Below are 20,109 nucleotides of genomic sequence, written 5' to 3'. Positions count from 1 at the left end.
GTCAAGTGTGATGCCTTGAATTCCCGTGTTGATATAAGTGACCCACTTCTTTGTCCATGATGTGCTAGATTCAGAAGAGGGAGGACATATTTTATAGCCTTTTCGCTGCAGCTTGTTAGAGGAAAAAAAAAAAGAAAGGGCTGTTTCCTTGAAACATTTGTGATGTGAGGTTGCCACTCTATAACTACAGTAATCGCCAGATTTTATGTGTTTTATGTGATATCTGGGGGAACATCGAAACTCCCTCTCTGGTCTTCAACACATCTAACCACTGTCCTCTTGAACTTTCTTTTTTTAATATAGCAGTGCCCCCACCCCCCCCACCTGCCTGCACTTAACTGTGCCGTGTATTCCATCCATTTAGAAACCAATTTCATCTATAATTTTCAAAGCACCAACATCTCAGGTGTACCGCCTGCATCCTGTCTATAATTGCAGTCTTATTAAATCCCATCAAGTCATGAGCATCATTTGGAAGGCCATTCCCAATTTCATCAAGCAAACTTATGATCATGACATTGTAGGAATTTCCAATGCAATTAGCGCTACGTACGCAGTAGAGGAATCAATAGGCAATTTTGAGGGGTCTCTGGCATCTCATTAATTGATCTCGTGTATCCTGACTTCCTATTTTAATATATTTCCTTGCGCCTCCGTAATGGAAACCTGATAATATTCGTACTGATATAAATGCTTGCCAGACCATTTTTAGGGATGTCTGTCCATAATAATACAGATTTCACTTTTGTATTCAATGATGAAGGCCTTTGAGAAGTTTAAAAGGTATGTGTGTGTGTGTATTCCTCTACCTTATCACAGTACAAAAAGTTGACAACTTTCTATAACCTCCGTATCCACCGAGACCTTTTAACACAACGTGCTTCCGCAACTTGCCGGCCACCTTGCCATCCGTGACCCGCTCAATCTGACTCGGTGAGAGATTTGTCATGTGCCTAATTTAGATATTCTATATTCTGGGTTTCCGGACCCACAGGGAAGGACATAATTGAATAGGCTGTGTCAAAGCCTCCCCCACTCCACAAAAAAACCTCCCAGGGACATGCTAACGTTAATTATCTCCCATTGCAATATGGCCTAGTTTTATAATTACTGGTCCTGCCAAATATATTACAACATACTAAACCTCTCACTAGACAGTTATTAATTTGGCATGTGTGATCCATAGACATGTGCTGTACAATTTGCCCACATACCTTATTTACAGACTGGATAACAATATTTGTGCTGGAGCGGTTGATTGGATTATGTGTCGCAATCACACACTGCAAGTAAAAAAAAAAAAGAAAAAAAAGTAAGACAGGCTCTTCATTAGCCGTGCATGTCTTATCAACATTAGCGAGCTCATTTCAGCATCAAAGGGGCACTGTGTGGATTGTACACATTAAGATGAATTCACTTGTCATAAGGCTTGTGGAACCAGCTGTTTAATGCCGTCTGTAGCTCTGAAGGAGAGTCTGAAATGGCTCTTTTGTCTCGAGTCATGTTTCTGCGAGGCTATACTTAGACTTCGAAGCGATTTGAGCTGCATGCTAACATCATCTCAATGACAATGCTGAACATCGTGATGTGTGCGGAAATATAGTTCACCACAGGGGTGTAGAAAAGAATTCTGGGCCCTATGATTAAGCAGTCTGTGTCGGCCCTCCTTTGTCTGTTGCATCTTTTGAATTTCTTTCCTACGACTGATGAACTACCCATACCACATTTAAACGTGTAATAATTTGTCTGCGATGTGTGCTTGAATCTGTACAGTTTGAAATCTCACTGTGTTTTATTTGCTATTTCACTTTCCATTTCAGGCTTTTAAAGGGCCCTCCTTCATCGGGGAGTAAATTTGGCATATAACATATGGGGTTCTAATTTTTAATTAAAAATGCAAAAGTTGGATGAATTATTCTGTATCTCATCAACTTCTAGAGCCTGAGGTGAAATTGGGGGATGGTGTAATGCTGACCAGAAGGGCTCCTCTTAAGCTTCTGTTCACAGGGCAGCAAGTAAATAAGGTTGATTATCCATTCAAGTGCTTTGGGTTTGAAATACCAACAAAAATAACCCGTTTAACAATGGTTTTGGTGTCTTTTTTATTCACGAGATGAAGTCACAGGAGGTTAGCATTGTCGCATGCACATAACTGACAACAAAATATAAAAACAATGTCATATTTACTCGTGTACTACTGTATAATTGCCATTATTTTTGGTATAGCTTCTTTTTTTTTTCCTGTGGATAAAGGAAATGTATGCTTTCTGGGTCATATTTAGCTGCAGTTGGAGTTTGCTCACTCAAAAACCCATTAAAACTATCACAGTGTGAGGACATACTAATAATATCAATAATTACATGCATCATTATGCTGCTGCATGTTTACATATTTAGCATAAGTGACGCTTGCCGTTTTAGCTCGAGTTGGCAAAACAAATTATTTGTAGCATTCCTTCACATTTACTTTGAAAGGATCTCTCGTTTATTTGCTTGTTGACTCTGTTTTGACGGAAAGGAAATTGTTCTGCATGCAGGTCAACGTTAAGCATTACCTTTGTGTTGAAATGGAACAGTTTATTCGCCATTTGACCGAGTTTGAAACTCATTTAACATTTGTAACAGTGCCTAAAATCCACTAAACTCGCTCCCAACTGGCTCCAGTCGTAAAACTGTTGCCCTCCAGTTACTGCACGCATGCTGTGCATTTATGGCTGGCCAGAGCCACCTGAGGACATTTTTATGGCTTCAATTAGCGAGTGCTATTCTAAAATTAAGTCTAGCAATTAAAAGACACACCACTTACCCAAATTATATCATTGACTAAAGGTTAAGAGCAAGCGCAGCCAAATATAGTTCACCAGAAAGCGAGTTCAAAACAGCAGAACACTATAGGCTCCATCATTTTTTTTTTTCTCCAGTGCAGTCCCAAAGCATTTGCCTTACATGGCAAGGCCACAATATATCCAGTTAACCCTCTGCCCAGATTGTATTGCACTGATCCCCAAGCAATGATCTATATCAAGCAGAGCCTCCTCACCTCTATTAGCATAAACACTTGTTATATTAAAGTAAAGAATCTGCTCTTCATTATGCCCTACTTTCAGAAAATCTGTGCGTTGAGGGATAAAACCAAAAAGAAAAAAAAAAATTAAAATGTATTTCCGTTCTCATCTTTGGTGCCTCCATTTTGTTTTTCGTTGTTTTACTTTGATTGATCAAAGGGAATTAAGTGCTGCCTTCAACCTTGAACCAGCTGTTCGCTTTTGTTCCTTGAATTTGTCTTCAGGTGTTCTTCTCAGCGATTTAAGGGGAAACACCAATAGCAAGTTGTATGGGGGGCACAGGGGGAGATCAACAAGAGGACCCATTACACCTGCTTTCCTCTTTCTGTCATTAATCATTTTTACTGCACCTGTATTTCTATTCGTATTTTTTGCAGACTTAAATCCTTATTTTATGTATTCTATAAAGCAGAGAATATTAAAAAGCATTGGATTTAATATCACTCGGTGTCTCTCCAGTCTGGTGGTATTGTGGCATTCTTGCAGTGGTGTTGAGGGCCCATTGACCTCTATTTAGCTTACAAGTCCACCAAAAGGTGGACTTGTAGTCTTTTGAATTCATTTTAATAACACTTTGAAATATTTTCAAACATGCAGGCTTTTATAATGAATTAAATTGGAAATAAACGAGTCTGTTACATCTAACATGCCCAGTTTTAAATAAGAGCCAGCAGGGGTTGTTTCCACTCCGTTTTGGTGTTGACACTAAAATCGACACGTTCGTTGTTTGTCAGTATTAAAGATTGATATTTGCACCGGGATATCACTAAGCTGACTTGAATAAATATTATGTTGATGTTGAACCAGGTTTAAATAAGAAACACGCAAAGGTATTTGCGTAAAACGCCTGTGAGTGTGCATTTGTGAGTGAGAGCGGCAGAGAACCTGTAGTGTGGTTAATTTGTGGCTGCAAAACTGTTCTGATAGTTTTAAGAGTTTCCAGCAATACTGAAATCATGATTTAAATTGTTGCTGTGAGTTAAGTGTTAATCATTATAAACAAGACTTGTCGTATATTACAGTGAGATGATACAGGGATTAAAATGATGAGTTGTGAACTCGAGTTCAGACTATTTTTCAAAAAATTGAATTTCTTCTTTATGATCAATATTACTGATTATATTATTGAGCAAACGGGGAAGCGTGCCCACAGTTTTGACCCCCTTCCTCCTGTAGTTTACTTTTAATCAATGAGATTGTGAATGCATGACTTTTACTTGTAATAGACTGTGTTTACATGTTTTACTGGTACTTTCACTTCAGTAAAGGTTCCGAATAAATCTTTAGCCACTGAGTGACGGCCAGTAGTTGGGGGCAGATTGGCTAACAGCAGATGAAGGACAGGTTGAATGACACATGAATTCAAATAGAGAAGTCATGTCTGCGTGAGTTATTCCAACATTTTGGGGCACTCTGTGGGTAAAGCGGAGAAGGAGATAAAGATGTACAGCCTGCGAGAGAACAGTAAATCTAAAGCTGTTGTTGCAGCTCAAATCTGATCTTCATTCTAGTCACTTCCTGTTTGAAGTGAAACACTCATCAGATCATTTGTCAGCCATGAGGGCCCTTTCGGTCTGGGTGTCACCGCTGTGACAGCATATGGTGTCATAATCAGTCACCGAACGGTTTCCTCCATTACTGACATTTCTCTCTGGACTTTGATTCCGAACAGAGTTATCTTTGTTGAGCAAAGAATTGCCTTTTCTCAGCAGCAAATACGACTTCAGTACCATCAGCAAACACCCCCCCCCCCACACACACACACACAGGGATATATTTCTTGGGAAATGTGGCCCAAAACGAATTTAAAACTTTGGGATATTCTGATTTGCTTTAACAGCAACTAATTACTGGTTGACCAAAGTCTTACAACACATTGGCAACATGTTTTTGCCATTTCATTATGGTAAATAAAGGACTTTAAGCACCTAGTTCGGTCAGATCACTTAGAATACGCAATAAAGCAGCTCACATTTACAATAAAAAAAGGCTACTTTTCAATGTCCAATTCTTGGCAGTGAGCTTGCAGCTTCTCCCTGCAGGTGTGAGGCTTCCGCTGACTTCGTAAAGGCACGTCAAGTGTGTTGCAGACATGAGAACAATTGCCTGTATATTTGTGTAAAGCATACGATGGACAGCTCGTCTCTTGAAGGTGTTTCCCCGCTGTCTGCCAAGAGCCAGAGGCATGCTGGGATAGGCTGCAGCCTTGACCCAAAACAAACAAAAACAAACAAAAAAAAGAAAGTTCATGAAGCCCAATGAATTCATCTTCCCTGTAACGGGCAATTCCCGTGGCAATAACATTGTCAGTTATATTCTGCTGCACAGTCACACCTGTGCAAAGTGTCACTGGGGTGATGTGACTCTGGACAGAGAGCTCTGCACCACCATGGACAGCCCTTTTCAGCCACTCCACAATGAGCTGTCCTCAGTGAGGAGCACAGTTGGGAAGAAGCATTCAGGAGTTCCTGCGTCCTCTCTGACAGTAATACCTCCATATAGGAGGGTTTACACCTTAGCTATTCTGAGAAACAGAAAAAACGGCCATGCCCTGCCTCTCTGGGTGAATGTACCTGTGAGTGCAGGTCACTGCTGGAAGAGTTGTTCTCCATATGTTAATGTACAATTAGGACAACATATCGTTGTGTTAAATTGCACATTTCATTATATACCACACGCTTGTGTGTCTGTTTTTCTTCTGGCCGGTGGAAGCAGAGGGCGGATGCAACTTCTTTCATGTAAGACTAAGTAAATACATTTATGATGTCATTAGCAAAATTGTGGTAGTCCTTCTGAGAATAACTCCATCATAAATGAGATATTAGGCCCCAAAGAGAGCTATGCTTGGGGGCGTACCTGGTTGGAAATCAAATATGGTCATTTCTGGCTCCAGAAATCCTTGGCAATCACCAAGATGCCAGATTGGAGGGTTCAAAACGGCCATTCACAAACCAATGGGTGGGTTGCCGCTTCATTTCAACACATTGTTTCTGGGTGTGCATAAGCTGTCACCAGTTTTGGCCAAAAAGCTGTGATATGGATTCTCAAAATGTCTGAAAAGACTTGCGAGTATGCGGTTGTTAATTTTACTTGAGGCAGAAGCATTGTGTCAATAAATGGAGTCTAAATATCTTGAAAAGGTGAAACGGGGTGAAGATGAGAACAGGGTGTCAGTTTTTCATACTGCGTTACGTCAACGCGGAGCTGTCAAAGGTGCTGAGACTTCTCAGTCTCTTTCATGACAAATTCGTGCGGCATTGCTTTCGTTCATGTCGAAAATTCTCATTTCAAAAAGCCACAGCCCTAAGTTTTTAAATGTTTGATGAAAGAAGTTACAACGTTGAGTGAACGAACAGAAACAAAAGCCATTCATCTCGTGCGACAGGCAGCTGTGAAGTTGAACATTCACCAAGCCTTTACACAGTGACTGTTTGCTATGTCATTCATCCATTCTGACTTGGTATCCCTAGCTAGCTATTTCATTGTAATTGGGGACTTGGAACATTATCATTATGTCTCTGCGCTGTACTCCTCAGGGCTACACAAAGCCTGTTTTACTACTCATTCATTTTTCATTGGCCCGGGCTTGTTAATTAAAATGCTGAATGGCACACTTTAGGTTGCAAACACAAAATGTTCTTATTTGACCTTTTCTTTTTGCCAATATGTGGCGCTGCCTGAGTATGACGTGTTGAAGAATGGATAATGTGCTATCCAAGCTGACAGGCCTCTTTGGGAAAATTAATGAGAACAAAGTGAGCAAGAAAGGGAACTGTTGAAAAGGGGGAGTTTCTTGTAGCTTGATTTACTCTTCATGGATTATATTGGCACTGTGGCTCACAACTGGTTAATGGATATAATGTCGTTATTTATCATGTGGACACCTGAAATGCTGAGTGATACAAGAGATCGTGGGGGGAAAAAGAAGGAGAAAGTTTGGCAAAGACAGGTAGACAGTGATAACCATCATGGATGCCATCTGTCTTTCCTTCATTAGTGCTAATGTTTGTTGCACCCTGTTTGTTCTGCTTCTAATTAAATATGCAAATTGTGACACAAAATCGATGTTTCCGAAATGAACAGTTGTCAGACGCTGTCATTTGTTGTACCTTGTCTGAGCAACAAAATCATTTCTTTCATACAATTAGAGGCAGGGAGCTGAATTTCAAGCAGCACGCAGCTGAAAAGAGGGATTTCACCAAACCGCAACCTGATGAATCCATTAACAGATTCCTTCCTCCTTTCCTTTCCTTCATTCTGCCGAAGAGCGCTACCAAAATGAGAGGCTAAAATGGATAAAAATCTATTATCTGGTGCAAATTAGTCAAGCCTTCTTGACTATCTCATGAGTCATTACGGAAAAGGTGAAAATGATTCTCCAGTAGATTAACACATCTTCATGAAATGTAATAAATGGTCCTTAGCCTCAGTGATGACCACATGTGCGGCAGATGAAGATTTTCTTTGAAAGACCCAGTGGAAATGGGAGGTAAGTACCAGCTAGTAGCACTAATATGCAATACCAGACCACAGTCTAATTGGACAGCTCTTTAATGGATGCTCCTGGAGACCACTTGATGTTTTGTAACGACTATTTCCATCTGGGTAAATGGACAGGCACGGTAAACATTTTTTGGGGGATTTACTGCAACACTGTTAGGTTAACAGTGGTAGCAGGGTTTAAATTATTTACTCTGTGGGGCTCTTAAAAGAGTGTTTTACACTGAAAATGGGAGAGACGAGTCATTATTTTAAGTTAATATCACAAGCTTGCGTTAAAAGTTCAATCTAATTCCTCCAAAGAATACTTTTACACAGAACTTTGCTGGGAAAGGAATAAAAAAAAGAAAACCAAATGATTTTAAAGAAATTATTCTCAAGCTCAAGCAAAAAAAAAGAATGAGTCAGTGCTGATTCCAGAAGCTCATTCACTGGAGATACTGTTCTTATTGCTAGGGGCTTTTTAGTGCTTAAGAGCTTTGATGAACAACTTATTCATTTGGGTCTTTAAGTTGTTGAGTTTACATTACCCATGTGCTGGAGACACTGGTTATCTCAAGACAGCGAACAAATTACAATTTGCCTGCCACAGGGCTGCAGCTTCTATTGAGGGCACCAGGGTTGTCTATGTCTCTGTGGATTTTGGGGGGTTTGATAGACAAAGGTGTCTGAAAAATAGTAATAATGTAAAAACTACTTGTTGGTCTATGTCCTAACCTGCCTTTATGTTCCTTACTTTTACATCCAACTGTACATCCACAGTTAATAAAAAGAGTGTGGGATCCAGTCTTTTTTAACATCCACATTTTTTGTTTTTGTTTTCAACCAGTAGAAAAAACAGGAAATGCATCGGGTCAAAAAAACTTAATCAACACACATAATGAAACAATACAATTGCCCGGCAACTGTTGAGATGAGTCTCGCCAAAGTCGACAGGCACTCAGAAACAGTATCCGCAGGCTAACAGACTTGCAAGCTTCGACTGTGCAGATCTGACCCTGGCACTGTGGTCTCTGATACCAGCAGCAGTCGCACATGCGTGGGAAGCGTTGAGGTCAGCGACTACGTATGGGAGCCGGTATCTGCAGCGGTCGAGTAAATTCAGGTCGAGTATACGAGTGAATGCGTACGTCTACGGGGAAAACGTGCAAACGCTTTAGTCACCACTGCAATGGTTAAAATCAAGCTAAAATCCCGTCACGCAGTACTTCAGCGAGATTCTGACACTGTTCGAGGTTGTTTCTCCTGGACAAGGCGAGAGCTTTAGTCAGTGTCAGAGTATGGGGCAATGGCTATTTCCTGGAAGCTGGACGCAGCGCCAACTTGAGTAAGAAAGATTATGTTTTGCCAGTTGAACCCGCCACCGTGGAGAGTGAAATTAAGCCCTTGTGCTCATGCCTGGTCAAGGTGGGAAGTGGGACGCCGGTGAGGGATCCGAAAAGCAGTTCTAACCTGTGCGGCGCCTGAAGTACTTCGTAAGGTTAAGCCAGCCTGCGACGTGTGACCTTAATGAAAGCAACATGGACACGCAGAGAAAAAGAAAGGACCAAGAAAAGAATTAGACGGCCAGAGAGGTTGTTCAACATTAAAAAAAAAAAAAAATTAAAGAAATGTCTGCAAGCGCTACTGTGGGATCAATAGGCGCCATGCAGGAGTGTTACATAAGCTATTACCGTGCAGTATTTAAAACCGGCAGGCCTGCAACAAAACTGGAGCGATCATTTAAAGCTCAATTAGCATCAGTGAATACCACTGGCTAATGCTCCAAAGCTCCCCGCGTCTGGACTGTGTAATCAATCACCTGAAGATCTAAACTCCTCAGATCCTGCAATTTTCTCTGACCAACACCAACACGCTAACTTTCAGAAAACACTTGATTGATTCCAGCCGGTCCTCGGAGACAGGTAATTGCCTGTTTTCGTTTTCTGTGTACACCGAGAGTGCCGACATAGGAGGCGTGGAGCGTTTGAACGGGAATGGCCATTAGCTCTCCTCCGTCCGCGGCTTTGTCATCCCGTCGGGTCATTTGCTTCAAGCAGGACTGGATGTGCTAATTGGTGTAACAAGTTTGAATGTCAGTTTTAAACTGCGGTTGATAAAAAATAACAATCTTCCAGCGCTTTGCTGCAGCTCGTCTATGCAGCTCGCTCGCCTACATCGTTACAGTTGTATTTACTCCTCTCTGCCGAAAGAACGTTTCCTCTATCTCAATAAAGTTCTACATTTAAAATGTAGGGTTTTTTTTTGTGATCAAACTATTTCCTTTTCATCCTTACTGCGATATCAGAGCACCACTGCGGTTCCAGCTCCACTGCAGGTGAATTTATCGGACAGCGGCAAACGCAATCGTTTGAAATCTCCATTACGTGGGAGACGAGCATTGCTGCGTTTGCAGTATCAATCACGTTCTCGTCTGCCCCTGTGTGTGTGTGTGTGTGTGTGCTTTTAAAGATCATCAGTGTTCCCGGGAGAGAATGAAGTTGTTTTTGACTTTGCCTCCTCAGAGGCCATCTCTGGAATTTGAAAGATCACTTGTTTGTACGAGAAAGACAAAACGCATTGAGGAGAGGAAAAAAAAAAAAGCAGCAGAGAGCACAACACAAGTGAGTGGGAGTTGTGAAGTATTGATTTACCATTACGGCTCATGTTGACCTTGATGCAGCCCACAGAAGTACACTTGCGCTACCAAAAATGAGCCATTTTGATTGTGGTCTATTATCACCAGGAGTGTTTTTTTTTTTTTTCTTAAGACTGCAAAGCTGCAAAAAAAAAAAAAAAAAAAAAAAAAAACGCTGCTATCAGCATTTTAATCACAATTTTGTATTTATTTTCATTGTCTGTTTGTATTTCTTATCAGAATGAATTCCATTATCAGATTTCAAATCTCAAATTTGAGTCTTTTTCAAGTTCAAATAAAGGATGACATGCCACTCAGTGAGGGTTACGAAACTCATCTCAAGTTCAAAAAAACAGGGACTCAAAAAGTTCAGCTCGAACAAGAGTTGATACAACGTACAGCGTCTTCGCCACAAGGCGCGTCTCCTGTGTGCATTATGTCATGGTCACTACAGGCAGGAAGACATAAACATTATTACAAGAGAGTTGAGGCTCCTTTGTTGAGCTCCTGAATGTTAACCGAAATGAATGAGAGAAAAAATAAATACATTTAAAAAAATAAAAGGTCGAATACTCAGTCTTTTTTTTTTATATTTACATTTTACGCCGCCTATTCCTTCGGGGGAACCACATCACATTCATTACCCCAGCACTTCATCCCTAATCCATCCATCCATCCAGCTCAAACTTCTGCACAGTGCAAGACTGTCATTTTTTTTTTTTTCAAATTAGAAAACAAAATACTACCAAATGTATTCCAGGCAGCAAAAACATTTTCTGCAAAACATATTAAATGTATTTTGCAGGGTATAGGTTTATTGTTTCCTAGCTGTAATGCAGTATGTCACACTGTACCACAGGGGATGCATTCAATACGTCTAAAATGTATTTCCAGTATATTAAATCAGTTTTATCTCAATTGAATTTGGTTTCAGTTTATTTACACTAGTTTAATATTGCATTGCATAATGGAAAAGGAAATGAACATGTGTATCGTAACTTTTCAAGTACTCAACATGCACTGACTGCAGGCTGGAGAAATACTGCACCTCTGGTGTGTACTATTTTTGAAGAGGCACTTCTGTCAGCAGTATCATAATTAACAGAGCTGGTCATTGTGTGTGTGTTGGTGTGATTTTAATTAGTTTCTCTTTCTGCTCCTGTGCATGTGTGTGTGTGTGTGTGCACTTTTATTTAGCCGCTGCGTGTTTGTGTATGGACTGGTTCATCTTAGGCCTGTCAGCCACCACCCCGTGCTCTCACGCGTTGTGAATCATGAGGACTGAGGGGTTTAACAATAGTGAAAAATTTAAAAAAAAAAAAACACACCAAGAGACTCTCCTGTAGGGGTCTTGCTGTGTATGCACATGCTCGCGTACGTCAGTGTGTATCTGTATATGGGGTCTCACTGCTTCATCCTCCGTCTTCTTATCCTTGTTGTTCTTTCCTCTGGGAGGCCGTTTGGGTTTTCATGTCGCTTCCCCCTCTCCCCCCCTTTCTTTTTTTTTTTTTTAAGTAGGACACTTCTGCTTGCTTGATGTTTGAGTTCGGGTGAGGGTGGTGGGGGGGGTGGGGGTGGGAGGGGGATGCTTTAAGACGCTGCTGCGCCTTCTGTTTTTGGAGAAGCTGAGATATGATTCAAAGCCCTGACAATCGGATGCTGAGGAGAACAACAACTATTTTGGGTACAACGGCAGCTCACCAAACACAGCATGATTTGAGTGAAGATGGTACAGAGCGTCTGCTTATTGCACATTACAAGAAAGTGTGCGAGCGGGGGGTGACGGGTGGGGGTGAAGGTGTGGGTGTGCCAGTGAAAAGGAGGAAGAGGAACTTGAATTTTAAACCCGCAATCGGCGATACTTTTGACATGAATACTCAAGCAAACGATTGATGTGATGAGAAAGGGTCAATCGTAGTACCGAACCCACTGAGAATGGACGCGCAAGCCGGCACTTCGAGGAAGCTTTTTAACGACTTGCAGTTCATGACCTTGGTTCGGTGGCTCCATATTGACGGTATGTTTGAAGCTCAACAGTCTCCTGAGTAAAGGTAACCTGGCCAGCAAAGACACAGACAAGTGAACAGCGTCTGGCGAGGAAAGTGGAGATCCGCAGCTAGAAGTCAACAGAAAAGCAGACATAAGAGCTAACACTGATGAGTTGCTTCACTGTTTAATATTTTATCCAAGGAAAACTGCTAAAACAAAAATGTTTAAAGTTTTAACCTATCAAATGTTAAGATTTCCTTTTTTTTGTTTTACATAATAGTAAAAGTGACAATTAGGGGAATAAGGATGTATTTGCCTTGATCTTTAACTGTTACATTAAGAATCATGACCACTGAAACACTGTTGAATGTTGCATTTTGCAAGAATGCTCTTTATGCATTTCTTTTGTCTTCTCTGCAGTACAGAAAACATCCTGAACTATAACCCCAAAACATACATTTCTGTGCATGTTACACCCCTTTGAAGGTACAACCGAGTATATCTTTGTGTTCAGCGCTGCTCAAAATAGTTTCATTAATTTCTAATTTGATGGAAATGGCTTTAAGTGATTTTTGTTGTTGTTGTTTAAAAAAAAAAAAAAAAAAAAAAAAAACATAGCTGGTTCCAGTATCTGATTAATTAATAGATTCCATTTGATTAAATATATCTACATAAATATAAGCGGGACATTATCTGAGCAGCAGCAGCTTCCTGTGTCTACAGAGAAGGTTTTCAGGCACACTACTTTCTGTAAGTAATCCACATTTTGACTATATTCTGAGCACAATACAGAAACTACAGTAACAAGTAATATGAATGCTTGAACTTCCTTCCCAATGAAGGCCAGAGATGTGTTTCAAAGGTTCCAAAGAGGCTACAAAGTGGACAATAATTTTGTATTTACCTATTCGTGTGTGTGTGTGTGTGTGTGTGTGTGTGTGTGTGTGTGTGTGTGTGTGTGTGTGTGTGTGTGTGTGTGTGTGTGTGTGTGTGTGTGTGTGTGTGTGAGACTATTTCCAAGGTCAAGAATCAATATTTGAGCTCAGCCGACAGCCAGCTCCGAGAGCTTTTCTACTTCAAGCCGTGACCTTTTCACGTCAACGGCTTTAACACGTTTGGTAAATTAACAACCTTTCACAAAGTTCACAGGAAAACAATCTAATCCCGGGAAGTCCAGTCAGGGTACAAACACGGGAAAGGAATGTAAAACCAGAGATGCTACGAATGACATGAGAACAGACGAAGAGTATTTCTGCAGAAGAGGCTGATGGCAAAGTGGAAACAGGTACGCGATGAGGATGGAAGCCTCACAGCTCCGACACTGACAGTAAAGTGTTAGGGCACTATATGTAAACAAGGAGGCTCTCACAATTCATTTTTTAAATGATCAATTGACTTCATACAAACTGCAGTAAAAAGAAACAAACTATATCGGATCAATAAATCTTTGAAAGTTCTCTTTTGGTACACCTGACACCATTTTTCAAGGTACACGGTTGTATAATCTGCTGCAGGACTCCTTGTTCTTCTTGTGGCTTTAGATAGCTCTTTACGGCTCTGGCTGTGTGTTAGGATTCAACGCATTGCCTCAGAATGAATTTGGGACCAATGCGATGCCTCCCAGATGGCATCGCATGATGAATAAGAATTTAAACATCTAAAGTGCCTTTAAAGTTTTGCACAGCTCTTGGTCGAGCAGAAACACAATGATTGTGAGAGCAACTTTGATCATCTTAGTCAAACTGAGTCCATGTGAGTCATATAGGTTGGACCCTATTGGTAATAATACGGCACCTAGAAGGAATCCGGTCTCCCGCACTGCTATACCGACAAGTAATCTCTAGGATGTGCAATGCAAAAACACCACAGAAAGGTGTCTTACTGATTCATCACAAATGCTGCAGAATATTACTTGAAGAAAGACTTTAAGGACGAGAGAAATGGGAGTAATGGAAAGTAAGGTGGATGGAAATGGGGAAAAAAAGAAAAAAGAAGGTGTAGGGAAGTAAAGAGCGGAGGGAAAACGATAGGGCAATATTATAAGGGAAGTAGCGAGCTGAGGGGGAGTAAGAATAAAGAGGATGAAAGGATAAGCACATATCACACAGGGATTTAGGGTAAAAGACTGTAAACTTGCTATCACAGGATGTCAAGAATAACCCGTCTGCTGTAATTTCCCTCCCTATTTCCTTTCAGAGTCGTGGAGAAGTTATGCTTGTTATGAAACAAAGTGATTAATCTCTATAGTTAAATAATAGGAGGCTCGTTTTTTTTGTGTGTGTGTGGTGACTAAGCATTTTTGGGGTGTGAAGCATTGGTCATGGCCAGCTGGTAGATTTTTTTTAACTACTCAGGGATTTAGCGGCTGCTACCATTGGCAATAAATTGGATTAACTTTTAAAAGATTTTAAGCCTGACTTACTCCTGCTGTGTTTCATCTCAGACAAAACCATTGCCCTCACCTAATACAAAATTCAAATAGCATTAATGATGCACCATTTTTGTTATTTTGTCAGGAACCAGAATAGATGAACTACATAAAGTGCAAAATTATATGAATGTCACATGCTGGAGGAGTCTGACATTGCATTCAATAACTCATAAACAATCATTGCAAGAGACATGTAGAGAGACCAGAGGGCAGAAGGTGGTTTGAAGGCCGGGGCTAATATCATAATAAACGAGAAACACTTATTCCTTCTCCTCTTTCTTATCCTTCATCGGGGTTGTCCTTTGGTGTCCGCAGTGCAGGCGCCAAGGAAACACAAAGACAAGGTCTCTCTCGTATGCATCATCTATGTTCATTAGTGCCACCATTAATATCTATGTCATCTTTACCAACGGCTTTGCCAGGCTGCAACTGCTTCCAATTTGGGTGTTATCTAAAGATCTACCTTTGGTGTAATGTGACCTCCATGATGCCGCAGCGAGCATCATGAGTAACGCCGTGCGACGGAAATGTGCACACACAGCTCCCAAATGACCACTTGTTCTACATTAGAGCAAATGAATAGCGGGGCATATTGCAGGGAACACTTGCACAATGGCTTTTGACATTTGCTCTCTGAGAAAACTTTAAATTAGGTCTTGCAAAAATTAACTTAGACTTCTATTGCTTGTTCTTTGAGGTTAAAAGGTTCAGTGTGAAGAAAGAAGAAATCGGGAAAAGAATTGGAAGAAATTGCACATACTTTCAAATTGATCTTTTCATCACTGTATAATCACTTCAGACTACAATCCTCTTCCACAGAGACACCATGTTGCACCACCATGTTTATAAGGCAACCCAGAAGGGACAAACCAAACACTGGTCCTACAGAGGCATTTCTGCCTTTAGGCCATTCTCCTACTTGCTTGTAAAGGGAGGGTAAAGGAGTGTTCATTAATTCGCAAGTTTTCCCACCAGACACCATTAAATCCAACACACTGCCCCTCTAAGAATGTACTGGTGGTTTACCGTCACTGACTGCCACCAGGAAACAGCATCATTCCCCATTTGTGGAAGCATGCAGAAGGTGCTGCAGGTCACCCAGCTGTGCCTTGTCCAATTCGGAAAGTGATTAAAAATGTATGATCCTCATTCATTCATCCATCCATCAACAAATATTGGACATGCAATATTTGTTGAGCAGTCCCCATCGCCTGCCTTTGCATATTGAGATTGAATTATAACATAGTCTCACCAACTAACCAAATGAAAATGCAACAAACAATGGATTGCATGCCATTATCTAAATAATGTATCCCGATATACATGACATGTTGGCAATAAAGGTGCAAAGACGAGTACTTCTAATACTGCAAACGAACGACATTGATCACTTGAATCGTCTTCATTCAGTTCTTATTTACATGTCGACATATCAATGTTTATTCACTGGGAAAAGAATACATAAGTAGAATCAACACAATTATCGCAGTAAGGAAATTAAAACACTCATGAGACCTCAGTTAAATATACCCTGCAAGAATTTTCTTTTGAAGGGAATGAACTGCTCTACTTCCGCTTAGTACCAGTAAGCAAGCCTGAAACTGTTTTGGATTAAATGTGCATGATACCTAAAGATGCAAAAACCTGAACTACCTAAAACTTTTGCAAATTTATCTATCTATATTTGCTAAGCAATAATGGAATATGGCCTATTTGCTTTCCAGAACTCCTTAACATGCATCTTTTGGCATGACTTGATGCAGAGTGTACTTTATTTATAAAAATGAATTTATTTGTTCACCTCAATGTTTCCTTGAATGGAAGCCTGTTCAAGTCGCGGCCTGCAGCCAAGGCAGGGCCCCTTTGAAGTTGTCTATGGCCCGCAAGATGCTGCCTGCAGATCAGGCTGGCATGTGTGATATGATAAATACATCTAAGGTACATATCTCTGAGCCGTTTAGAGACAACTGCATCACAGACATATGAGGATGTAAGTAAGTAGGAGTGTGCATCTTAAGTAATCTAGGTGGCAATCTCTGTGGGAGTATAAGGGGAACCCAGTGTGTGTCTGTTTTTGTGGCCGTATGTGCCTAGTGACTGCAACAGAATTCCACCCACCACGCATTCGCTCAAGTCAAGCCCGAGAAGCAACCCACCCAATGGTTTTTAAACTGCTGCTTCTAAACCTCGAATGTGGCATTTTTGCCATCGGGAGGAACGAAGGGTGGAAACCGGAGGACACGGAGGGGGGGGGGGGGGCACAGAAATACTAAAGTGAGCCAAGCAAACAACGAGCTTCAAAATGTGTCTCTCGAAGACAACGGTGATTGTAAAAATCACCAATTCCAAAATGAACGGACGTATCTTATTTATTTACTCTGCCAGAAACAGTAAGTAATAAACCAACATTTTTTTAGTGTAAGGAATACATAGCTATCTATTGACATTCTACTGCAATTGTTATTTGTAGCTATTAATTGACAAAGTCTTCTTGTGTAGCCCCAGGTAAGTTTCTAATTTGGACCAAACAGTTAAGTAGCCCTGCTTCAGTATTATTTAACCTTTTCCCTGCTCGTATTATATTATATTTCCATTTTGGGTGAAATGGACTTCTATGCACACAAATTGGGCATCATTTGGTCATCCATTCATTTACTGTACCGACTATCCTTGGACGGCGGAGAAAATAGAGAAACAAAATTTGTCTGAAAACAGAAACTGACTCGACCTGGCATTCCTGACGTCCAGCTGCGGCAAATGTAACAAAACTCAAACGAAAATGTTACAATATGAGCATTTTTCTTAAACGTCACTGTGCGGCCATTAAGCCCTGATGTGTTATCAGCTGGCATTAGTGTTGCCGTAGTGCTCTTGAGGCCCTCCAGGCTCAGGCAAATGTGTTCAGAACTGTCAGAGGGGGGGAAAAAAAAACCTTGATCCTTGATTCACTGAAAATTCAGTTTTCAAGGATTTTATGAAACACCTCTTGCTTTTAATCTACTCAGCGACTATTTTAAAGGATATAATACATGTTGGCTGCATGCTGGGCTCTACAAGGCCAAGGTACTTTCTGATCTGAGATGTCTGCAGCTGCATGATGTTGAGGCTCAATCTCTTGTTTTAAATGTGCGCCTTATATATGTTTATTATCATTTCCTCCTATCTGTAATAAGACATCGCATGAACCTGCATGCGGGACTGTATTTGAATATACTCCACCACCACTCAGGAGAATGAAACTTCATTATGAATTATTCCCTTTAGGAGATGAGGAACTCACAGTGTCAGATGCCGTCGGCTTGGGGACAATTGCGCATGTGGAGGCATCTGGAAGTGTGTCATGTTATTTGAGGACAGGAAGACAGCGAAAACATGCACCACGACAAACTTGAGCTGCTCGAACATAAACACTGGGTGAAAAATTGCGGCCGATATGTGATACTGCTAAAATCACATAATAATCCTGATTGCTTTAAAAAAAAGAAAGAAATCCTGACTTGTTTGCAGCACGGCCGATATTTGTTGCATTCCTAAGAATATGTTGGCAGCTAAACTTGGGAGCCTCAAACGCCTCGTGGATTTCATCTGGCTGGGGGATTGTTTCTTTCTTCCACGTGCCCCACTTTTGAGATCCAAATCCTTTCAAAGACTTTTTAGGTCATATTTGGACTGTCACATCAGGGAACCAGTTCTTAATTGATAAAGTGTCATCTTTTTTTAACTGAATAATTATCTTGGAAAAGGCCTTGCAAGGCTGAAGCGTTCCAACAAAAAAAAAAAAAATCAACGTTGCATTGGTTGTTATTGTTTTTCATGTCTGTACATTTAGTCATTGACAAAGCCAGTGTGAATGCGAGTCGAACTTTTCAGGGTTAAAACAATATTAAAGAAGAAATATGGCAGTTTTGGAAAGACAAAAAGTGAACTCTTCAAAACTGCCTGCACACCCAGATACTTACCCATTGGTTCTCTCGCTCCCTCCCCCCGCCGTCCACAGGATGACTTGACTCATGTTGCCATAGAAACAGGAATTACCAAAAGCTCAATAATATCTGGATGGAGGGTAGAGAGGGAGAGAGAGAAATAGAAAGATGTGGCTTCAATACAGAAACAGTGATAGTTTGTGATGCCATGGTGTTCTTTTCACAAAACTTGAATCTCAAATAAAGGTCGTAAATTAAGAATCAAACTGGCAAGATGCATTCATGTACATTAAATAAAGTTAGGAATTAAAAGAGGTAACGAAGGGTGTCTTGGACAGACTGCGAAGTCGTCTGGGGTAACTTGGGATTTTGGGATATATGACACAACTGGAACCACCTTATAAAATTAGATCCTTTTTACCCTGCACACATTTGACTATCATGAAAGAATGAGATGGATGTGATGGTCAATTCTTCAGCTTGGTAGTTTCTTTCTTTCAACCTGGTAAACACCTCTGATTTATAGTTTCTCTATACATTTGCAGCCGCCGACCACAAGCCGGGATAACTCGGATGCCGGTGACGTGACATCGCCCCGGCTGTTTTCTCAATCTTGGAAAAGCTCTTCACGAGACACAGAAAACATGAACGGTTTTCGCAGACGACGAGTCAACTCATATTGACGTGCATAAATAAACGTGATTTGCATTTCTGAAAGCTTTTCTTTGGTTTTCTCATTGGATACATTTGTTGCTGGCAAGCGGAGGCAAGAGGTTGACCAAAAGTTGTACGCACACGCTACAGTTCCACTTACTAAACCGGGCAAACAAAAACACAAATCCAGCAAGATGGAAGTGCATGTATGGAGCGAGGTGATTGGCCTGAGTGGTTGCAGGTGTGCTGACTGAGGAAGTGGGAGCAGGTGTGTTGGGTGTTGCAGGCAGCACGCAGGAGCAGCAGAGACCGTGACATTATTAGTCTTTGCAGTTTTATTATCCGTTTTAGTCGCAGTTTGAGATGTAATTCTAATGACAATTGTGTCACTTATAAATTCCATATTTTTATTCTACCAGAACGGAGTCACTTTGCAAGGCGATGCACTTTATAATGCTAAAGATTTTGCTGCGCTGCAATCACGGAGGTCGTCAGTCTTTAACCCACCACACTTTATGCACTACATACGTTACATAATCGATTTTACGCTTTATGCAAATAAGTCCATACGTATGCCATCTTCAGCCATCATTTTTTTTTTTTTTTAAATTGTCATCACAACACTTACATTTGTCAGAAGTCTTTGGCTTTTGTCCCATTCAGCACATCCAGCATGTACAAGTCAATTGCCTGTGGCACATTTCCATCGTTCTCTTCACGACTATCGCCGAAATAATCACATGCCTCGCCACCACATTAACAGGAAGAATTTGAAAAAAAAAAAAATGTCTGTCAGGAGCAGGATCCTCTCCCTCTGCTGCTTATCGCCGCTCTGAGGCAACTTCTTAAGTGGGAACAGGAGATAAGATGAGTCGGGAGGAATGAGATATCACGGTCTAAACCGAGATTTAATTTGTGATGGAAATTCTA

At 40.9% G+C, this 20,109-nt stretch overlaps 1 protein-coding gene across 1 annotated transcript in view; it reads right to left on the bottom strand.

Moving 5' to 3' along the window:
* Positions 1-18,614, bottom strand: part of LOC138620722 (SLIT and NTRK-like protein 5) — a 28,475-nt gene extending 9,861 nt beyond the window's left edge. The window contains exon 1 of the mRNA XM_069698132.1: positions 18,562-18,614. The gene's annotated coding sequence lies outside the window, so the exon portion shown is untranslated. The remainder of the gene's footprint in view (positions 1-18,561) is intronic.
* Positions 18,615-20,109: the final 1,495 nt, after the last annotated feature.

This window comes from Brachyistius frenatus, unplaced genomic scaffold (assembly GCF_029030835.1).
Source record: "Brachyistius frenatus isolate BFR_SWC_R1_liver_20210118 unplaced genomic scaffold, ASM2903083v1 Contig_26, whole genome shotgun sequence".
NCBI classification, from domain to species: domain Eukaryota; kingdom Metazoa; phylum Chordata; class Actinopteri; family Embiotocidae; genus Brachyistius; species Brachyistius frenatus.
This window is presented reverse-complemented; position numbering and strand designations above follow the sequence as displayed.